We start from the raw sequence: 19,766 nt of genomic DNA on the forward strand, positions 1-19,766 counted from the left end.
AAAGTTATCTTTATGGTAGATGCTAACTGTTCATGCATTGACTGGAATTCATTAACTGGACAAAAGGCCTGGAGGTATGTTTGTGGAAGTGGTTCAAAATTGTTTTTTTAACTCAGTACGATTATTAATTCAATAAGAAATGAAGTACTTCCAGACTTGTATTGCTGACATGGAGGGTATGACTGAAAGCAGAACATCAAATGAAGCACTAAAGAGACAATTTGGAATGTGCTGTAGTAGCACTATGCTTAAAACTAACAAAAAAGGAAAAAGTCAGAATAGTTAGCAGTATAAAGGGAAACCTGGCTGGCAGCAGGTGAGAACTGCATGCATTACACAGAAATGATACAAGATATGGATGAATGTTAGGAAGGGAACAAATGATAAAACTACTTCTAGTTTAAAATTTGACTAGTACGTTACTGAAAACAGGGTACTTGAAAAACAGAATCATAAAATGGAAGACACCTTGAAGACCACCCAATTCCAGCCCCACCTTCCACTAGAAAAGGTTGCCCAGAGCCTTATCCAATCTGGCCTTAACACTTCTGGGGATGGGGTGTCTGCAGCTACTCTGGGCAACATGTTACAACATCCATATTTACCTTATAGTAAATAATTTCTTCCTGGTATCTAGTTTAAATCTTTTAGTTTAAAACCATTGCCCCTTGTCATTACAATCACTGATAAAGATTTTCTCCTCATCTTTCTTGTAAGCTCCCATTAAGTACTGGATAGCCACATTAAATTCTCCCCGAGTCTTCTCCAGGCTGAACAACTCCAATTCTCATAGCCTCTCTTTTCAAAGGAGAGGTGCTCCAGTTCTCTTAAGAATTTTTCTGGCCTGTCTTAGCCCCACTCCAACAGGTCCATGTCATTCTTATACTGGGGACCCCCGGAGCTGTGGAGTGCTCCACAAAGGGTCTCAGGTGGGATGATCACCTCCCTTCACCTGCTCGCCATGCTTCTTTTGATGTAGCCCGGATATGGTAGCCTTTTGGGACTGCAAGTGCAGATTGCGGGCTCATGTTGAGTTTTTTACCCACCAGTACCCCAGGGCTTTTTCTGCAAGGCTGATCTCAATCCATTCATTCTCCAGGCTGTACTGATGTTTGAGATTGCCTTGAATCAGGTGCACGACCTTGCACTGGAGCTTGTTAAACTTCACAAGGTTTGCACATGCCCATCTCTCAAGCCTGTGAAGGTCCCCCTCAATTACATCCCTTCCCTCTATGGAGTATCAGCTGCACCACTCATCCTGGTGCCATCTTCAAACTTCCTGAGGGTACAGTCAGTCCTACTGTCCATGGGTCCTACTGACCAATAAAGATTTTAAGCTATCACACCTAAATACATACCCCAAAGTCATTCATCACTGGTCTCTACCTGGACAATGTGTCATTGACTACAACTCTTTGGATGCAGCCATCCAAACAATTCCTTATCCACTGAACAGTCCATCAATCAAATCCATGTTTCTCAAATTTAGTAAAAAGGATGTTGTATGAGACTGTGACTGACTGCGCAAATCCACAGAACCTTCTCTTCTCCAAGCTAAACAAGCCCAGTTCCCTCAACCTTTCCTCATAGGAGAGGTGCTCCAGTCCTTTCATCATCTTAGTGGCGCTCCTCTGGACCCACTCCAAGAGCACCACATCCTTCCTGTATTGGGAGCCCCAGGCCTGGATGCAGTACTGCAGATGGGGACTCACAGGTGCCAACTAGAGGGGGGCAATCGCCTCCCTCTCCCTGCTGGCCACCCCTTTTTTTCATGCAGCCCAGCACACAGTTGGCCTTCCGGGCTGCAAGCGCACCCTGCTAGCTCATGTCCAGCTTCTCATCCACCAGGACCCCCAGGTTCCTCTCCGCAGGGCTACTCTCAAGGAGTTATTCCCCTAGTTTGTATAAACACCTGGGATTGCCCCAACCCAAGTGCAGCACCCTGCACTTGGCCTTCATTAGGTTAACATGGGCCCACTTCTCCAGCCTGTCCAGGTCCCTCTGGATGGCTTCCCTTCCTGCCAGTGTGCTGACAGCACCACTCAGCTTGGTAACATCAGCAAACTTGCTGAGGGTGCACTCAGTGCCACTGTCTATGTCATTGATGAAGATGTTGAAGAGCACTGGTCCCATGACTGACCCTTGAGGGACACCGCTCGTGACCGGCCTCCACCCTGACACAAAACCATTAATCACAACCCTTTGGCCATGTCCAGCCGGCCAATTCCTAATGTATCATACTGTCCATCCTTCAAATCCACACCTCTCCAATTTAGAGAGAAGGATGTGGTGAGGGACCATGTCAAAGGCTTTGCAGAAGTCCAGGTAGATGACATCCATTGCCCTTCCCCTGTCCACCAAAGCTGTCACTCATCATAGTAGGCCAGCAGATTGTTCAGGCAAGATCTGCCCTTGGTTAACCCATGCTGGCTGTCTCAAATCACCTCTTTGTCTCATATGTACCTTAGCATAGCTTCTAGGAGGATCTGCTCTGTTATCTTCCCAGGCATAGAGGTGAGGCTCACTGGCCTGTAGCTCCCTGGGTCTTCCCTTCTCCCTTTCTTAAAGATGGGAGTAATATTTCCCTTTTTCCAAACTCCAGGACTTCACCAGACAGCCAGAATTTTTCAAATATGACTCATGCATATTTTCATATATGGCTCAGCAACCACATCAACCATCTCTTTCAGAGCCCTAGGATGGATATCATCCAGTCCCATGGACTTATACACGTTCAGTTTCATGAGGAGGGCTTGGACTTGTTCCACCATTACAGTGGGACAGAAACCACTCCCCACACCCTCACCTAGAGGCTCAGGGTTCTGGAAAATATGAGAAGCCTGACGACTGGTGAAGAATGAGGCAAAGCACTCACTGAGTATCTCATCTTCTCCTATGTCTAAGGAAGCCAGCTCCCCATTACCTTTTATCAGAGGGGAAACACTCTCCTTGGTCTGTCTCCTCCTGCCTATGTACCTGTAGAACCCCTTCTTGTTACCTTTCACATCCCTTGCCAAGTTCAGCTCCATCTGTACCTTGACTTTCCTAATCCTATCTCTGCACACATGGACAACAGTCCTGTATTCCTCCCAGGCTACACAGCCCTACTTCCACTTCCTGTACATTTCCCTCTTTTCCCTCAGTTGAAGCTGCAGATCCTTGCACAGCCATGACGTTCACCTGCCTCCCCTGCTCAACTTCTTTTGCTGGGGGATGGAGAACCATAACACTCTCAGAAGGGTGTCCTTAAAGAGCTGCCAGCTCTGTTCTGTACCCACACCCTTAAGGACAGTTTCCCAGGGGATCACACTCAGCAGTTCCTTGAGCAGCCAGAAGTTTGCTCTCCTAAAGCATAGAGTTTGAGCCCTGCTTTTTGCCTGCCCGCATTCCTCCAGATCACAAACTCCACCAAGGAATGGTCACTACAGCCCAGGCTGCCTCCAGTCTTAACCTTTCTAATGCTCTCCTCCACATTTGTGAGGACCAGGTCCAGTAGGACTTCACCTCGGGTTAGTCCATCTATTACCAGGACCAGGAAGTTGTCCTTGACAGACTCCAGGAATCTCCTGGATTGTCTGCCATCTGCTGTGCCACTATCCCAGCAGGTATCTGGGTGCTTGAAATCCCCCATCAGGACAATAGCCTGTGCCCAGTATACCTCCTGCATCTGGAGCAATAGTGGCTATGAACCTTAACTTGAATATTACTGTGTGCTGCCTACTTGTAAGTTTGGTATTTCTATCCCACATCCCATAACACAGTTTAACACAGTTAAAATTGAATTGCAACAAGCTTTTCTTATCTGGAATAAATCAAATGTTAGACTGAATATGTGTATGTCTAAACTAGACGTGTCAGCAAAGTCTAAACTTTGTGTCAGTGAAGTCTTTCTAAAAATCATGTTTATATAAATCAAATATTTAATTTGGAAGGTATTTACACTAATAGCTTTTAATAGCTTTTAATAGTAAGACTGTAAACTATAGTACTTGGGATCTGGACAGAGCAATGGATTTTCTATGAGGCATTCACTTTTTCCTAGCTGTTCTTGGGATGTGATAACTTGTGAATGTTGGAGGGCAACCTGTTGTTATCTTTAAGTGTCGGTTACATATTAATCTGCTAAGCTTTGAGCTCTTATAGCCGGTACAATTTGTACAATCACTGGTCTCTCAGATGATTAAAATGGTAACTATAGGATGTAAAGGGAATTTTCAGGTTCTTGCAGCTGTGACAGGTCACCGTCAGGGATTCCTGCCATTTTGAATTGTGGTGGCAATGTGGATGATTTTGGTTAGGTGACAGTGCAGCAAAACATCTGATTATTTAAACTTTCTCCTGTCCCCCTTTTCTCTACCTTCATAGGAACACATGTAAACCCTTATGCAAATACATATGTACAAACACCAGCTCTTACTTAAATAGTGGTATCACTTCATTGGTGTTCGTTATTATTTTTTCTTTCCATTTACTTTTGATTTTTTGGAGATATCGCTGTTTAAGAGCACTGTCATTTTTGTTATTGCTTCAGCCTGTCTGGGACTTCAGATCTTTGTGACAACAATTCGTATTTACATCTTTAGCCCTTCCACTTTTACTACAGTCTTACAATTAAAAGTTTGGCCAAGCTATTGTTTTTCTCTACACGGCTGTCTATATTACAGAGCTGGTTTTGCAACACTGTGTATTGTGATGAGTAACTGCTCTGCTCTTGATTCTGCAGCATAATCATCATTATCAGCCTCTGGCCTGGGTGGGTTAAATCTTTCTATCCCCTTTTCTCAGGTCATAGCAATCTCCTTATGACTTTGTAACCATCATTTCAGGCCCATTTTGTGTTTCTCTCATCCTGTGTTCAACTCCAAAGTCCTGACTCATTCTAATGGAATTTTCAGCCTCTCTTCTGTGTGCTCCCTCTTTTTCAAACTAATAAACAAACAAGTAAGCAAGCCAACAAACTTTTTAGTACTTAATTCATTTATTGCATTACTCCATTAGCATAGCTTTCTTGATTGCACTGTGCACAGCCTGCTCCAGTTATTGAAGGTTTCTCTATTACATTTTTGGATGTGCAGTTTGGATCCAGCAGTTTGTTTCCTCATCACTTGTTAATTCTACTGGAATGGTAGGCATTCTCCACTGGCTCAGCTCTATGCATGATTTAACCATGAGCTATGGGAACAAGAGGGACAGGACTCAGAAAACTATGACTAGAATGGAGAGGATACAGGGTCCACTTTCCTAGTGCAACACATCCATTGAGCCTATAGCATTTCCCTTATTTGTTACCAAATCAACCTGATTTTTTTCATCCTTTAAATCATTTTCATTTTTTTTTTACTCAGTCTTGTTAGGCTGCACTCCTTTGGTGCTCAATAACTGCTGACCGTGTTTTATGCTTACAGTCTGATCCTGTGAAAATATTTTTTCCTTCTTTCATTTTGCTCCTTCTCATTGAAATTCTAGGAAATTTACTCAGTTTCTTTACTGTATTTAGTGGTCCATCAGTATGTATTAGGTTCATGTGGCAAGGCTGTGGAAGCAGAGGGGCTGCAGGGCCCAGGTGTGCAGTGCTCAGCAGTGCCCCATGTCAGAGCAGAGACCTGGGTCCCAACAGGGACCCTCTGCTAGAAAGAGCTTGGCTGTGAGCAACACTGGGCCTCTGGGAGGGCAGGTTGAAGGGAGAGAAACTGCTGTGCAGCTGTAGCTGGGAGAGATGGGTGAGAGATAGGGGAGAAGTGTCCCTGCAGCCCCCAAGGTCAATACAGGAGGAGGGCATGAGGTGCTCCAAGCATGGAGCAGCAGTTCCCTGCAGCCCAGGAGAGGCCCACGGAGAAGTAGGTTGCTCTCCTGCAGCCCACAGGCACAGTGCAGAGCACATCTCCATGTATATCCATGGAGGAGCCCACAGCACAGCAGTGGGTCAGTCTGTGGATATCCCAACAGGAGCAGCCCCGGGTTGGAGCTGCAGCACATGGAGAGGAACCCACAGTGGGGCAGGAGGGTTGTGGGAGCTGCTGTCTGTGGGGCTGTTCTGGAGCAGTGCCTGAAGAGTGGGCCCCACGGTACAGAGCCATATTGGAACAGTGCTGGGACAGCTGCAGCTTGTGGGAAGTCCATGCGAGATCATCTGGTGAAGGTGGACATCCCATGGGAGGGAGCCACATGGAGCAGAGAGTGACCAAGGAGGAGTGGTAGAAACAAAGTGTTATGGACTGAGTGCAGCTGTGGGGAGGAGAAAAGAGAAGATGGTTGGAGGGAAAGGTGTTTGTAGTTTGCTTTTATTTCTCACTGCTTTTGTCTATTAGCAAAAGGCAATAAAATACATTAATCTCCCAACGCTGAGTTTGTTTTGCTTGCAGTGATAATTAGCAAGCTGTCTTCCAGTCATATTTCAATCATTGAGTTTTTTTCATGATACTTTCATCCCCCCATTGTTTTGAGGATGGTGAGTGAGAAAGTAGCGTGGTGACCCTTAGCTGTTCATTAGTACAAGACCACCACACAGCATTACAAAAGCATTCTCAGTCCTAGAAGCAAGGACAAATGTCCAACACTGAGATGTTGATAAGCTTCCAGCAGCCATTCAGTCTTGTCTGCACAAGAATGAACAACTATATGCTGCTTTTTTGCACTTGTGTCCTCTCAGACATTAGACTTCAGTTTAGCTTCTGGAATACACATCCCAACAGAATCAGCCACACTGAGTAGCAGATGTGCAAAGAGAGGATCACATTTGAAGTAAGAAAAGTGATGTAAATGTGAGCAATGCGCCATTTCTGTCTTCATCGGGTTTCTGATTTGCTTCTTTCCTGCCAGTGAGGTCAGCAGTGGACTGTCAAGAGAGCATATAGTGGGGGTGCGAGTGCCAAGTTTTGGCAACTGATTATAAATGGAATGCTTTCACACATTAATATTTATGCAGTGTGCTTGCAAATGGCAAAGGAAGGTTAATTTTAGATGACTTTAAGTCTCATTTCAGTGGAATGCAAATCTGAAGAGTTGTGGTGAGGCTTCAGCAGTACAACACATGGGAAAAATTGAATTTTTTTGTCTGACCAGTAGGCCAGGAATCTTTATCTTATTCTGTCCATAGGTTTTCCTGAATGGCAAAAGGTACATTCCTTCATCAGTTTCACAGCCTGCTGCAGACAGATTTTAGTGCAATTGGTTACTGTACTATTAATTATTAAATGAGACCGTATTAGCCCTAATGGACTATTGAACCACATCATCAAAAATGTTTTAGCTTCATTTTTGTCTGTGCTAATAATAGTCTCACCTGTCTTGTTGCATGCTACCATTCCTTTAATGTTTTACTTCTTTATTATTTTAAAGGCAGCAAAACTAATTTCGGTAACATTATGATTGGTCACAATACAATCGTGTTCTTTATTCCCTTTTCAGTGCCATTACATGAAATCAAGTTTACAGTGGATGGGTTAAAAAAACTGACTTAATCAGAAAAAAATAAAGAGGTGCCATATTTATGTGTCTCAGTGAACCAGCAGTGAATGTACTGAGTTCACAGAAAAAAATATCTGATTTTTTATTCCTGAAATGTCAATTTTGATTCTGATGGCCAAATGGGTTTTTGAGTTCCCTATTGTCTCCATCATTAATCTTACTTACATGATCTGAACCCACTGGAGCAGAAACTCCAATGAGCTCTCAATTCCTGAGTTTGTTTCATGCTAAGCTCCAAATCACACATCTGGACTTGGTCTCTTTCATGCATTTCAGTAAGTTAAAATGATGGTTTGTTTTTATTAGACTAATTACTTTTAGGCAAGAGTTCAGTGTTGTTACTAGCAGAATGCTTGCAACACCTCTGCTTAATCATACCTAATTTCACACAAGCATACAACCGCATTCAGTTTGTTTAGTAAGGTGCATTCCCCATCTACTAGCTGCAGAGATTAGACAGCAGCTGAGTAACAGCTGGATCAGAGGAAAACCACTTCTCAATTACCACTGCTTCAGGAACTTCTCTTATACATAAGAGATTCTTAAAGAAATTGAAGAAAGAAAGGTTTGGGCAGGGCACTAAGGAGTAGTAGAGTTTTCTACTGCATGTGGATTCTTCTCCAGTTTTCATTTTCCCAAAATAGAGCAGAGCGATCACAAAGCTGTGGTAAAGATTGTGTTAATTCTCTCTGTGAACAGGGGAATAAGTCTTATTTGCTCGTGGTTCTGTTATTAGAATTTTCTAATCTGTATATAGTTACGGTACAGAAAAAAAATGCTCCAGCAAGGTGTTCTCAAACTACAGAGTTGTTATTGTATGCAGCCAGCTCACCTTGATAAAACATTTTCTTTTTGCGGTAATTTCACCAGACAATAGTTAAGTCATTAAGCCAGCACTTAAGTCATTAAGAGCAGCACTTCTTCAGGATTTTAAAAACTCTTCCTCATCTAATAAAAACATTTTTAAAAAGAAAGAAACTTTTCATCAATCATAAGTTTAGGTGCACCAAACAAAGATCACAGGAACTGTTATGCGTTGTGAAGATGGTATGTAGATTCCATTGCAGCGATCTGTTATAGTATCCTGCAGCCATGCTTGTGGAGCTCCTAGTTCAGAGGACGTCAGACTTTCTTGTGAGTTCCCAGCGTACAGCAGGTCCATAAAATGAACAGTTTAACACAGTTTTGCAGGTTGGCTTAGACTACACACTACAGCTTCAGGATTTTAAAAGAAATAGGGGATTCCCAATTGATAGAAAATTCTCTGTAGGATTACGGATTACGGACTATAAAACTGCTCCTGAGATCATATGAAGATTGGTAGGTCATAGCTCTGCTTTTATATGAAGAGTTTGAACAATTGCTAGCTCTGGTTTGTAATCATGTGATGTATCACACAGTTGCAGCCATGTATTTTTATCAGATACAACATGCATGATATGCCTCTGACACTGTCTGAGACAGAGCCAGATTCAGAGATGTTCTGCAGTGTAGTGAGCTTTTTTATATGTCAGAGAACTGGAATACAATAAATTGATGTGAAGTGGAATTTCTATTGTTTAATCTTGTAATCGGGTTATCTAGATTTACCCGTGATAGAGGCTGCTGCCCCTAGAAGGAGGGAAATGAACAAAAACAATGGCAGCAATCTAAGGAAAGAACTTATTTTACTAAATACGAATAATATTGGAATACAAGGTGACACAATATGATACAATATAACTACAACTACTAAATCAAACAAGGCAGAGAAAAAGAAAGAGAGAAAAAGAGTCCCCGAGAACTGGGGGGCCTACTGCGATCTCTAGGCGACAGGCTGGAAAGTTGCTGATAGAGGGAGACGGCAGGGATGGAGCGCTCCAAAGCGATAGACAGAGCGAAAAGAGGGACGTTCCAGCCTGGGAGTGAGATTATATATGTGTCCTCCTCCTCTGGTGATTCATCTCTGGCCGCGTCGTCCCCTGGGATATGTAGTTTCCTCCAAGAGCTGAGTACTCGGGATGCTGCCATTCCACAGATCTGGAGCATGAACCTTCCACACTTCCGCATACCCTCTGTTACACTTCCACATACCCTCTGTTACACTTCCACATACCCTCTGTTACACTTTCTTATACCACCAAAACAGTTTACCACCATTTGTACCCTCAGTTAATGATTCATACCGCACATGATGTCATGATGTAGAATATTGACAGCACAAAACCATGACAAATCTTCATAAGAAAAAGAATAAAAAGCACATGTGATTTTCAGATTCCAGATACACAGTTGTCAATATGCAAGAGATATTCTAACTTCTAAAATTATTATCTGAGAAATCCTGTTTTATCTTATCTTCTTTTTTATTACATGAAGGCCTTTCCTATTTATACCAGGATCCGTCACTCTTGTATTTCCTCTTGTCATTTGTAAAATTTTACCTTTTTTCGTTAACACAGAAGAACAAGCTGGAAAGTTTTACTTCTCCTGCCTTATGAATGCTTTTCTGAAATTATCCATTGATCTACAGTCTATTCTCAATCAAATACTTCTCTCAAAGATATTCTCATTCTTACAGAAAATCTAAAACTTACAGTGAGTGGTGGACACACAAGAGTCACTCATAACAAAAATATTTGAATGAGCTAGAAATTGTGTTGGCAATTTTCCTCCCAGAATATACAGTCCTTCCTCTTTTCTTATTGTCGTGCTTTTGTCTCTTTAGCATAGTAGTGACTATTCTTTCCAGAGATGTCTTTTCTAAATAATTGTCAAGAGGTTGACAGAAAATTAAACATGCTAATAACTGCTAACACTGGGAATATCTTAACAGTGAAAAAGAAAGTAGGAAAAAGATGAAAGTGAAACAAAAGCAATCTCATTTTTATATCAACGCAATTATATTTCAATAGCTTATATTACATGTTGTACTTACTTTTCAGAGTCCTGATATTTTCTCAGTTATCCCAGTTTTCACTACAGCTTCTTAAATGTAGATTCGTATTTGAACATGAATAGCAAGTGTGTAAAGTATTCAAAGTGAGCCATGTCACATGTAAGGCTTCATGGTCTACATGCAAAAATCATGCATTACTGAATTACTGTAGGATAACCTTCTCCACTTTGGTGGTTTATGTTAATCCTCAGGAATGATTAGATATTCATCTCCTTCATTAGCTTCCAGTAGATAGACTGTCATCTTTCAATCAAAATTCTCATTAGCTGATAGGTCTCTAGAGTTTTATTCAGTACCATTCCGTACTTATACTATTTTGGTTATTCATAGTCACCTATTTCTTCACCTGCAGCTCATTATTTTCCATACTACTAGTACTAGCTGAATTCATGTTTGTGTCAATGTGTTAATCCACTTGAACCTTACAGCTTGTCTTATTTCAACAGTATTTGTTGTCACTCATCCCTTTGCTAACCTGCAGTGTTATACCTTGCCTTGACATATACTGTAAGGATGAACAGTTCCATAAGAAGAACACCTCTGATGTTCAGTTGGGAGCATCTCTGTGCCTGAAGAGGTTTCAGAAGGGTGAAATATGATGTATAAGTAAATCTGATGGATAGATTAGCCTGAATTTTGATTTACATTAGGAGGACTGACATTTTGCATGTCAATTTATGCTGATCTCACATGTAGAAGGGATTAAAGTACTGTCTGAGGAGCTGCCAAAGTTTAGTGGAACCTTGCCTCTGGTATTTAAAGGATAATTTCCTCCAGAATTAAATCTTGCTTGCATGTCTACAACCGTAAATAATGCGTATGAGTTCATTTTGTTTGATTAGTGGTCTGCATTAAAAATTGTTGAAAAGAGCAGAGGGTATGAGTATTTCATTTAACATCTCTTTACATTTTCCAAGACAATGAATTGTCCAAGTTGCTTATTCAAAGGTACTACACTGTAGTATATCTTCATGCACTGCAGAACTCAACCCCTTCTCCAATGAAACAGTCTTATCATTGACTTATTTAAACAATTTGTGCTGCTAAAGGAAATATAAACAAAATTGTTTTGTTTTGTTTTGTTTTTTTCCCTTCTCTTTTTTAGTATCAGCGCACTTATCCAGAGGGTGATAGTTCATGGATTACTTTTCATTATTTCATAGTTGAGAAATGTTCAGAAAAGTGGGATTATTATCCTCAGAAGACAAGGTCTTGTGATCCCTGTGTAGGGTAACAATAGATCACCGTGTTTGTAAGTCTGTATGAGCTAAAGCCCATCTTCCAGTGTCGACTTGCATGAATGTCCATGCATCCAGAATGAATAACTGGTTAGTCTGAGGCCAGCATGAGTAATCTCCTTCCTTAAGGAACTTTAAGAAAATGAACTTGGAGTTAAGCTGAGGAACAGAATGATTCTTCTAATACATTAAAGGTGACTGAAACTTTTTCTTTCCCCACTTTAGCCTAAAGGCAGACAACAAGCCAGGAGGTATTTCTGTTGATTCAGCACTTCAGCTTAAGCACTGAGTGGCAGTTCTTCCAGAATATCTGTAAGGTGATATGGTGTATTTATGAATATTTGCAGAAAGTATCTTGCTCTTTGTAATTATTTGGGCATTAAACAGTGGAGAAAAGAATATTAGTCTGCAGCATCACCACTGTGCTGGTGAGTCACTCAGCTATTACTCCAAAGAGGACTTTCCACTTTCTTTGCTGTCTTATTATCTTCCAAAGGCTGTCAATGTGACACAGTCTTTGTGGAGCGTTGACAGTATTTAATGGTTCTTTTTAAAGATGTGAAACAAAGTTCTTCCTCTTAGAAGTTAAAATTCTACAGGAATTTGGTATATAATATACTATATTTCACTTTGAAACTGTAAATATGATGATTTTTCATTATGCATTATTACGGCTTTTATTGACCCTTTTCTTGAGGGAATTGTGGAGAAATGGAATGAAGCTGGGATAAAGCTGAACAGAATTGTATAATCTCATCTATCTATATTGTTTTAAAATCGTTCTTCAGCATGACAGGTAAGTGTTTTCCACAGTGAAAACCAAGTGTCAGAGAAACTGAGGGCTGATTCATTTGACTGAGCGTGGATATTTTCAACTACTTGTTTATAATTCCATTAACTGCAAATTAACAAAGTAGGCACGTCTTTGGTAAAATTAATTTCTTCCTGAAATGCTACTGAAATCCTTCCCCATCTATAAGAAAGGCTGTAAGAAGAATCTGGGGAAGTACAGGCCCAACAGTCTGGCCTCGATGCCAGGAAATGTTCTGAAGCAGATTGTCTTGAGTGAAATCACATGGCATGTGAGGTGTTCAGTTTTGGGCCATTCACTACAAGTGGGACATTGAGGCCCTGGAGTGCGTTCAGAGAAGGGCAATGAAACTGTGAAGGGTCTGGAGCACAAATCTTATGAAGAGAGGATGAGGGAACTGGCATTCTCCTCCCGAGAAGAATCACAGAATCACAGAATTTTTCAGGTTGGAAAAGACCTAGAAGATCATCTAGTCCAACCATTACCAATACTTCCCAGCTAAACCATATTCCTTAACGCAACATCCAAACGTTTCTTGAACACTCCCATGGTCGGTGACTCTACCACCTCCCTGGGCAGTGCATTCCAATGCCTGACTACCCTTTCTGAGAAGAAATACTTCCTAATGTCCAGCCTGAACCTCCCCTGTCGCAGCTTGAAACCATTCCCTCTAGTTCTATCACTGGCTACACGAGAGAAGAGGCCAACCCCCAGCTCACCACAACCTCCCTTCAGGAAGTTATAGAGAGCTATAAGGTCTCCCCTGAGCCTCCTCTTCTCCAGGCTGAACAATCCCAGTTCCCTCAGCTGCTCCTCATAAGGCTTGTGCTCCAGACCCCTCACCAGCTTCGTGGCCCTCCTCTGAACACGTTCCAGGGCCTCAGTGTCTTTCTTGCAGTGAGGGGCCCAAAACTGAACACAGTACTCGAGGTGCAGCCGCACCAATGCCGAGTACAGGGGGACAATTACCTCCCTGTTCCTGCTAGTAACACTGTTTTTGATGCAAGCCAGGATGCCGTTGGCCTTCTTGGCCACCCGGGCACAGGAGCACTTATCACTCTTTACAGCTACCTGAAGGGTGGTATCTTGCTCCAGTTAAAGGAGGGAGAAGAGATTCTTTGACATATGCATACCTGATGATATTGTAGAAAGCAAGAGAGATAGTCAACACTGTGGATCCAGCACTGCTTGTAGTTCATCTGTTGGTCTGAGGAATTTGTCCAGGCCCTGCAAGGGATGGGAGAAAGCCAGGAAACTTCGCAGCAAGCTGGCACCAGGGGGGTTCTTTCCTAACAGGATTCTTCTCTTAGGGAATTCCTTCCCAAGTACTTAGTTCAGTAGGGCCTTTTATCCTCCACTTCTCAGCTTCATCTTTCTTCTTTTCTCTCTGTTAGCATGACATACCTGGTCCTCCACATAAGCCAGCAGGGAATGGTGCCTCAGTTGTCAGTGAACAAGTGATATTGCCTTTTGCAGTGGGTAGCTCCTTCAATCTGACTGCAAAAAAGACTTCAAGTCCAGTTTCTGCTTATCTTTAAAACCCTAAATATTGTGCATGGTGACAAACACCAGTTGCTTTCTAGATAATTCAAAGCTGACCATTAGAGCGTTATAACCCAAAGGGCCACACGAATTGAGCGACGTGCCAAGGAAGAAAAAAAAAAGGGGTTTAGATACCATCTTAAACACATACCCAGGGCCCAGCCCTTCCCCTCCCTGTCCTCTGTCCTGTCCTCTCACCATGACCTCTGCTCACCATCCAGCTCTCCTCTGACCTGGGCTGGCAGGAATTTGCAACTATTAATATTACCTCCCTGTCACCCATATGTATACCCCAAAGTGGGATTAAGACACAACAGATCAAATCTTTGTCCATCCAGTTGCTACAAATCTCAATCACTTTTTGATTTTGGATAGAGATACAGGTGACAGGAATCGTGCAATCATAAGCAGAAGTTTTTCTTTTCATGGTGACACTCACCAGTTGTTTTCTAGATAATCTGCTGTTGTCCTTTAAAGCCTTATCAACAAAATTTGTTACAAAGCGAGCTTTGTGCCAAGGAAAAAAAAGAAGGGTTCAGCTACCATCTTTCACTGGTGGTTGTGGTGAGGTGGGGATCTGCCTTTTCTCCCTTGTTACTAGCAATAGAACTAGAGGCAATGGCTTCAAGTTGATCCAGAGGAGGTTCAGGTTGGGTACTAGCAAAAATTTATTGTCTGAATAAATGGACAGGGGTTGGAATGGGCTGTCCAGGGAAGTGGTGGATTCACCGTACCTGGAGGTGTTCAAGAAACACTGAGATGTTGTACTAAGGTTTAGTGGGAAATATTGGTGACAGGCAGACAGTTAAACTGGATGATCTTGGAGGTCTCTTCCAAACTTGGTAATTCTATGATTTTATGAATTTGACTTTTAAATTGCTCAAGAGAACCACATCTCAACACACACAACTCTGCACAGTTATCTGTCTGTAAAGGCTACAGCCATGCTCTGGAGGTAGCTAGTTCCCAACTTGAAGTATTTTAGCTAGACTGATGGCATGTGGTCTTGCCTTCAGGAATGCTCACTCAGGGGCTGCATGTATTTTCCAACTCTCTTTTTGTGTGTTCTATCTTATAGGTATCTATAATATAATATATCTAGATAGATAGATATACAGCAGAAGTCTTGAAAGAGATTATGGCTAGTGCTCAAACATTGATCAGTACCTATGCTCAGGCTCTGCCATCATGTCGGAACACAGAACTAAGGTCATCAAATCCCATTCTCTGTAACTTAGGGCAGTATAACAGAAGTCAAATGCACAAGAAACCACAGCATCCATTTAGTCCACAACAGTCCTTGCTCTGCAAAGATCCTACAGTAAATAAAATGCTGACATGAACACAGTGTGTCTGTGATGGTTCACCAGAGCAGGAGTAGTTTGTCAATACACAGCTGGCACAAGTCAGTAGGCTTTTTCACTGTGCTCCATGTGATTTGGCAACTAGAGCTCCAGTAACATTTACTCCTTGAAACTGTGATGAGGAAAACTTCTCACACAATGTAACTTGCTTTATCATAAACATGCATGAACTGAAGTCCATCCTGTCAAATGCTAATTATAATTCAAGCTTTTTGTGAATGGCACAGTTTCTTTCATGACTTACTAATTAACTAAGTTGACAGATATGTATCATAGTGAAGAGGGTGTCTGACTTGCAGTTTATTTTTGCCAAATAGAAATGTTTTTCCCTTTTTCCTCTTCTTTCTTTTCCTTTTTATTTTCATATTTTTTAGTAGAAATGAGTTTTTTAGGCAGAATAACAGCTAAACAATACAGTTTACCTCAGATACTGAACAAAAGCTCGCAATCTTCACTAAGGCCTAATGACTCATACAGGTGTTAATTATGAGTGAGACATGACTCTTAATGCAAGACCACTAGTTCACTGGGTTTATTCTCACTGTCTTCCTCAGACTCTTACTAAGAGTGTGACCATGAAGCGCAGTCACCACAGCTCATTACGCTGGGTGTCATTGCTTCTCATTATAACAGTACAATGGGCACGAATTTAATCTCACTGTATCCCATATACTGTTAATACTTTCTTTTACTTTAAGCATCATGAACTGTTTTAGGTTCTACAGTTTTCTAAAGTTGGCTGATCTCATCTGCTGCGTTTGAGAACACAAAGCTACACACCAGAGTTACAGTTAAACTGAGAAGGATTTGGTTTGGAAGATCTTTAAATTAAAGTGATCTTTAAATTCAAGTTGTCTGCGTGTGATAGAGTGTTTTGATACAGATGTATATACATGTGAGCTATGTGTCTATACTTTGATTACTGTTTGCAGAGGTCTGAAGCTCCTTGATGTGCTTCAGCATTCTATGAAATTCTTGAGGATGTTCAAAATCTCTGATCAGGGCTGGCAGATTTGACGATGGTTATACAGCAAACCCCTTTGAGTTTGCTCCTCCAAACAAACAGCACCCTTATAGCACATAAATGACATTAGACACCTGTTCAAAGCCCAGTTTCACTACAGCCAAGGGAGCCCGAGCAGAGCATTTCATCCTAAGGCAGTCACCCAGTGGTCATTCAGGCTCTACCAGTGGCACTGACAAGCATGGTAATTCAGTTGCTGGAAGACAGCTCGCCTGCTTTGGGTATCGAATGTTTCCTACAGCAGCTCTAGACTTTTACATTTAGATAAACAGCTTTAGCCGTGGGAGTCCAAAGGTATGCAGATACATGCACGGAAGTGTCTAAGACTGGAAGTCAGACTGTAATTGTTCTCACTCAGCTACCCTCAAATACTGAGTTTTCTATTAAGGAACAAAATCCAGCACTTAGGGAGTCTGTAAATACAAGCACTGAGTGTCATTTCAGTGGCAATAGATGTCTGAGCTATCAGTACCTGGGGCTGGAAAGTATTACAACAGAAGTACAGACAGGATAGAGATGGAAATCTCAAGTGGCAGTAGATCTTGTATTTATCCATGTTATTATTCATCTTCAAAATCTCCGATCCGTTGCTGTTTTAACCAGTTGAAGACTTCTGTTTCTAAACACACTTCCAAACTTAATCCTAAAAAGCTGTAAATCCCTTCAGAAACACACGTTGACTGGCAGTCTGAGTTACAAGCAAAAGTTCCTTTTCTATGAACGTGGGTTCCCATATATTTAGGTTACGTGATGATAGAGCATAGAATCATTTGAATTGGAAGGGATCCTAAAAGAACTCCGACTAGTCCAACTCCCCTGCAGTGAACAGGAACACTGACAGCTCCATCAGGTGCTCAGAGCCCTGTCCAGTCTGACCTTGAGTGTCTCCAAGGACAGGGCAGCCACCAGCTCTCTGGGTGAGTGGGTACCCCCATGCTGGGGCACAGAGAGACCAGCCCAGTCAGACTGCTGGCTGGAAACATGCCTCACATCTCTCAAGGCAGCGATGAAAGTGGTGGATTGATTTGTGAGTTCTGAGCATTGCATAACAGCTTTGAATACCCTCTTCTATCTCATGCATCATGGGGAATTCAGCCCCACTCCACACAGGAATGCCGTTCATCAGCTTTGCCTAACATGCCTTCAGTCTTCCCTCTCTAATGCAGCAGCGTTGGATGTTTGGATAATCATTAAATCTGTTCATACAAGGAAAATAAAACAGAATTTTAACTTTTTCAATGCAGTCTTTTATTATTTTTTTTCTCTATTGTGCCTCATGTTTGTCTAATAATGCACTGCTCAAAGACCAGTAGGATAAATGAGTTAAAAATATTGACTTACTTTTGAAACTCCTAACTTTTAAAATAGTCTGATGCCAGTTAAAATCAATGGAATTCATTGGATGCTCACCAGAATTAGTCACTGGAATTGTTTTTAATGTTGATTTAATTAGGCTTTCTAAGGGCTTTGACGTCATAATGACATTTTTGATATTGTTTCCTGGAACACAAAAAGTGATTAAAACTCCAGAAACTGAAAACGGCAGAAAGCCATATAGAATCTTCATGGGTTGCCAAATATTTCAATCCTGCTTGAAATTCATTATGCTTCTTTGTAGCTACAACTAAATGATTTGTCTATGAAGTTTAAAATGCAATAAATCACAAGGAACACTTTTTCCCCAAAATAAAGTGTGGAAATACGGTTGCCAAATAGATATAAATAAGGGACATAGCACTGGATCCACCAACAATCACCTAAAATGGCAATTAGTGTTTAACAGGTGAATAATACTTATCTGACAAACTATGCCTTGGTTCTCAGCCAGTGCGCACCAGTAGACTTCTTAGCATTACAAAAATACACAGTTTTGTAGGGGTTGTACCTAGCATTTAGTACCTAGCATTTGAAACAACAGGAGCTGCTGTAATCTCAGTATCATATCTGGAGCTATGAGATGATCCCACTCACTTAATTGTTATCTCAGGAGGAAGGGTAGATTCTCTGCTGGCACAAACTGTTTTAGCTTAATTGACTTATGTACCAGCTGGTGGTTCACCTGAATTTTGGCTTGGTAGTGCTTAGGTTGTGGTTGAACTTGATCTTTAAGGTCGTTTCCAACCTGAGCAATTCAGTGATTCTATGTTGCTGTCCTGGACAACCTGAAGTAACAAGAATTATAGCATAACCTTACAATTCTACTTATTTTTCTAGAACTAGAGCAAAAGACTTAGCCTTGAAGGATCTGAAAGATTAATTCTACGATGAAATTGCAGTGGAACTGAAATAAAAATGTATGGATTCAAGCCCTAGTGTTTTAAAAAGCAGTTTTGTATTCTAGGTGTCTTTTCTATGCTAGATTATACCAAAATCTTGGCTTTAGCTCGATAATTTATTGAGGAAGCTGAATGTGTGAATAACTTGAGGGATTCAATGACATCACTAGCATGCCTAGGTACCAGAGGGTGACCAGGTGCCCTGTTCTCTTGACTGTTTAAAAGGAAACGGTAGGATGGCCTTTCAGTCCCATCACGTAACCAGTTATGAGATGATTAAATGCACATTCCTTAAAGCAGTGTTCTCTGGGCCATGCAAAATCAACTGGGAGTGGGATGCATACAAGTTAACAGAGTTAACTTGGAGGTTGGTGGCCCTGCCTGTGGCAGGGGGTTGGAGCTTCATGATCCTTGAGATCCCTTCCACCCTAGGCCATTCTGTGATTCTATGAAATAGAACTCGATTTGATTGATTGATTGATTGATTATTTTTTATTTTTTTAATTACTTTTTGTAAATGAACCTCCATTGTGGTTTAGCATTGTTGGGCAGCTAAGAGTCACCGTGCTGCTCTTTAACTACCCCTTCTCAGAAGAACAGGGAAAGAAAAGAGAATCTGATGATAAAGCTCATGAGTTGAGATAATGATTAGGAAATCATTCACCTCCTACCACCATGGGCAAAACAGACTCAATATTTGGATATGAACATAATGAACAGCCTGGAACAGGCTGCCCAGGGAGGTTGTGGATGCCCCGTCCTTGGAGGTGTTCAAGGCCAGGTTGGACAGGGCTCTGGGCAACCTGATCTAGTAAAGGCATATGTTCGGTGGCCCTGCTAGGCAGGGGGGTTGGAACTACATGATCCTTGAGGTCCCTTCTAACCTGGGTCATTCTGTGTGATTCTGTGTGTGATAATAAAGGCAAAGTACAAACATCCTTCTCCCACCCACTGCCTCTTACCTCCTCCCACCAAGTTGCTCAGAGGAATGGGCAATGGGGACTGCTCTCAATCTGTAATGAATCCTCTCTTCTGCTCCTCCATGGTTGCTCTGCTTCTTGTGGCTCTTTCCCATGGGATGCAAACCTTCCTGAACTGATCCCACA

The sequence above is a fragment of the Excalfactoria chinensis genome, chromosome 1 (assembly GCF_039878825.1).
Source record: "Excalfactoria chinensis isolate bCotChi1 chromosome 1, bCotChi1.hap2, whole genome shotgun sequence".
In the NCBI taxonomy this organism is placed as follows: domain Eukaryota; kingdom Metazoa; phylum Chordata; class Aves; order Galliformes; family Phasianidae; genus Excalfactoria; species Excalfactoria chinensis.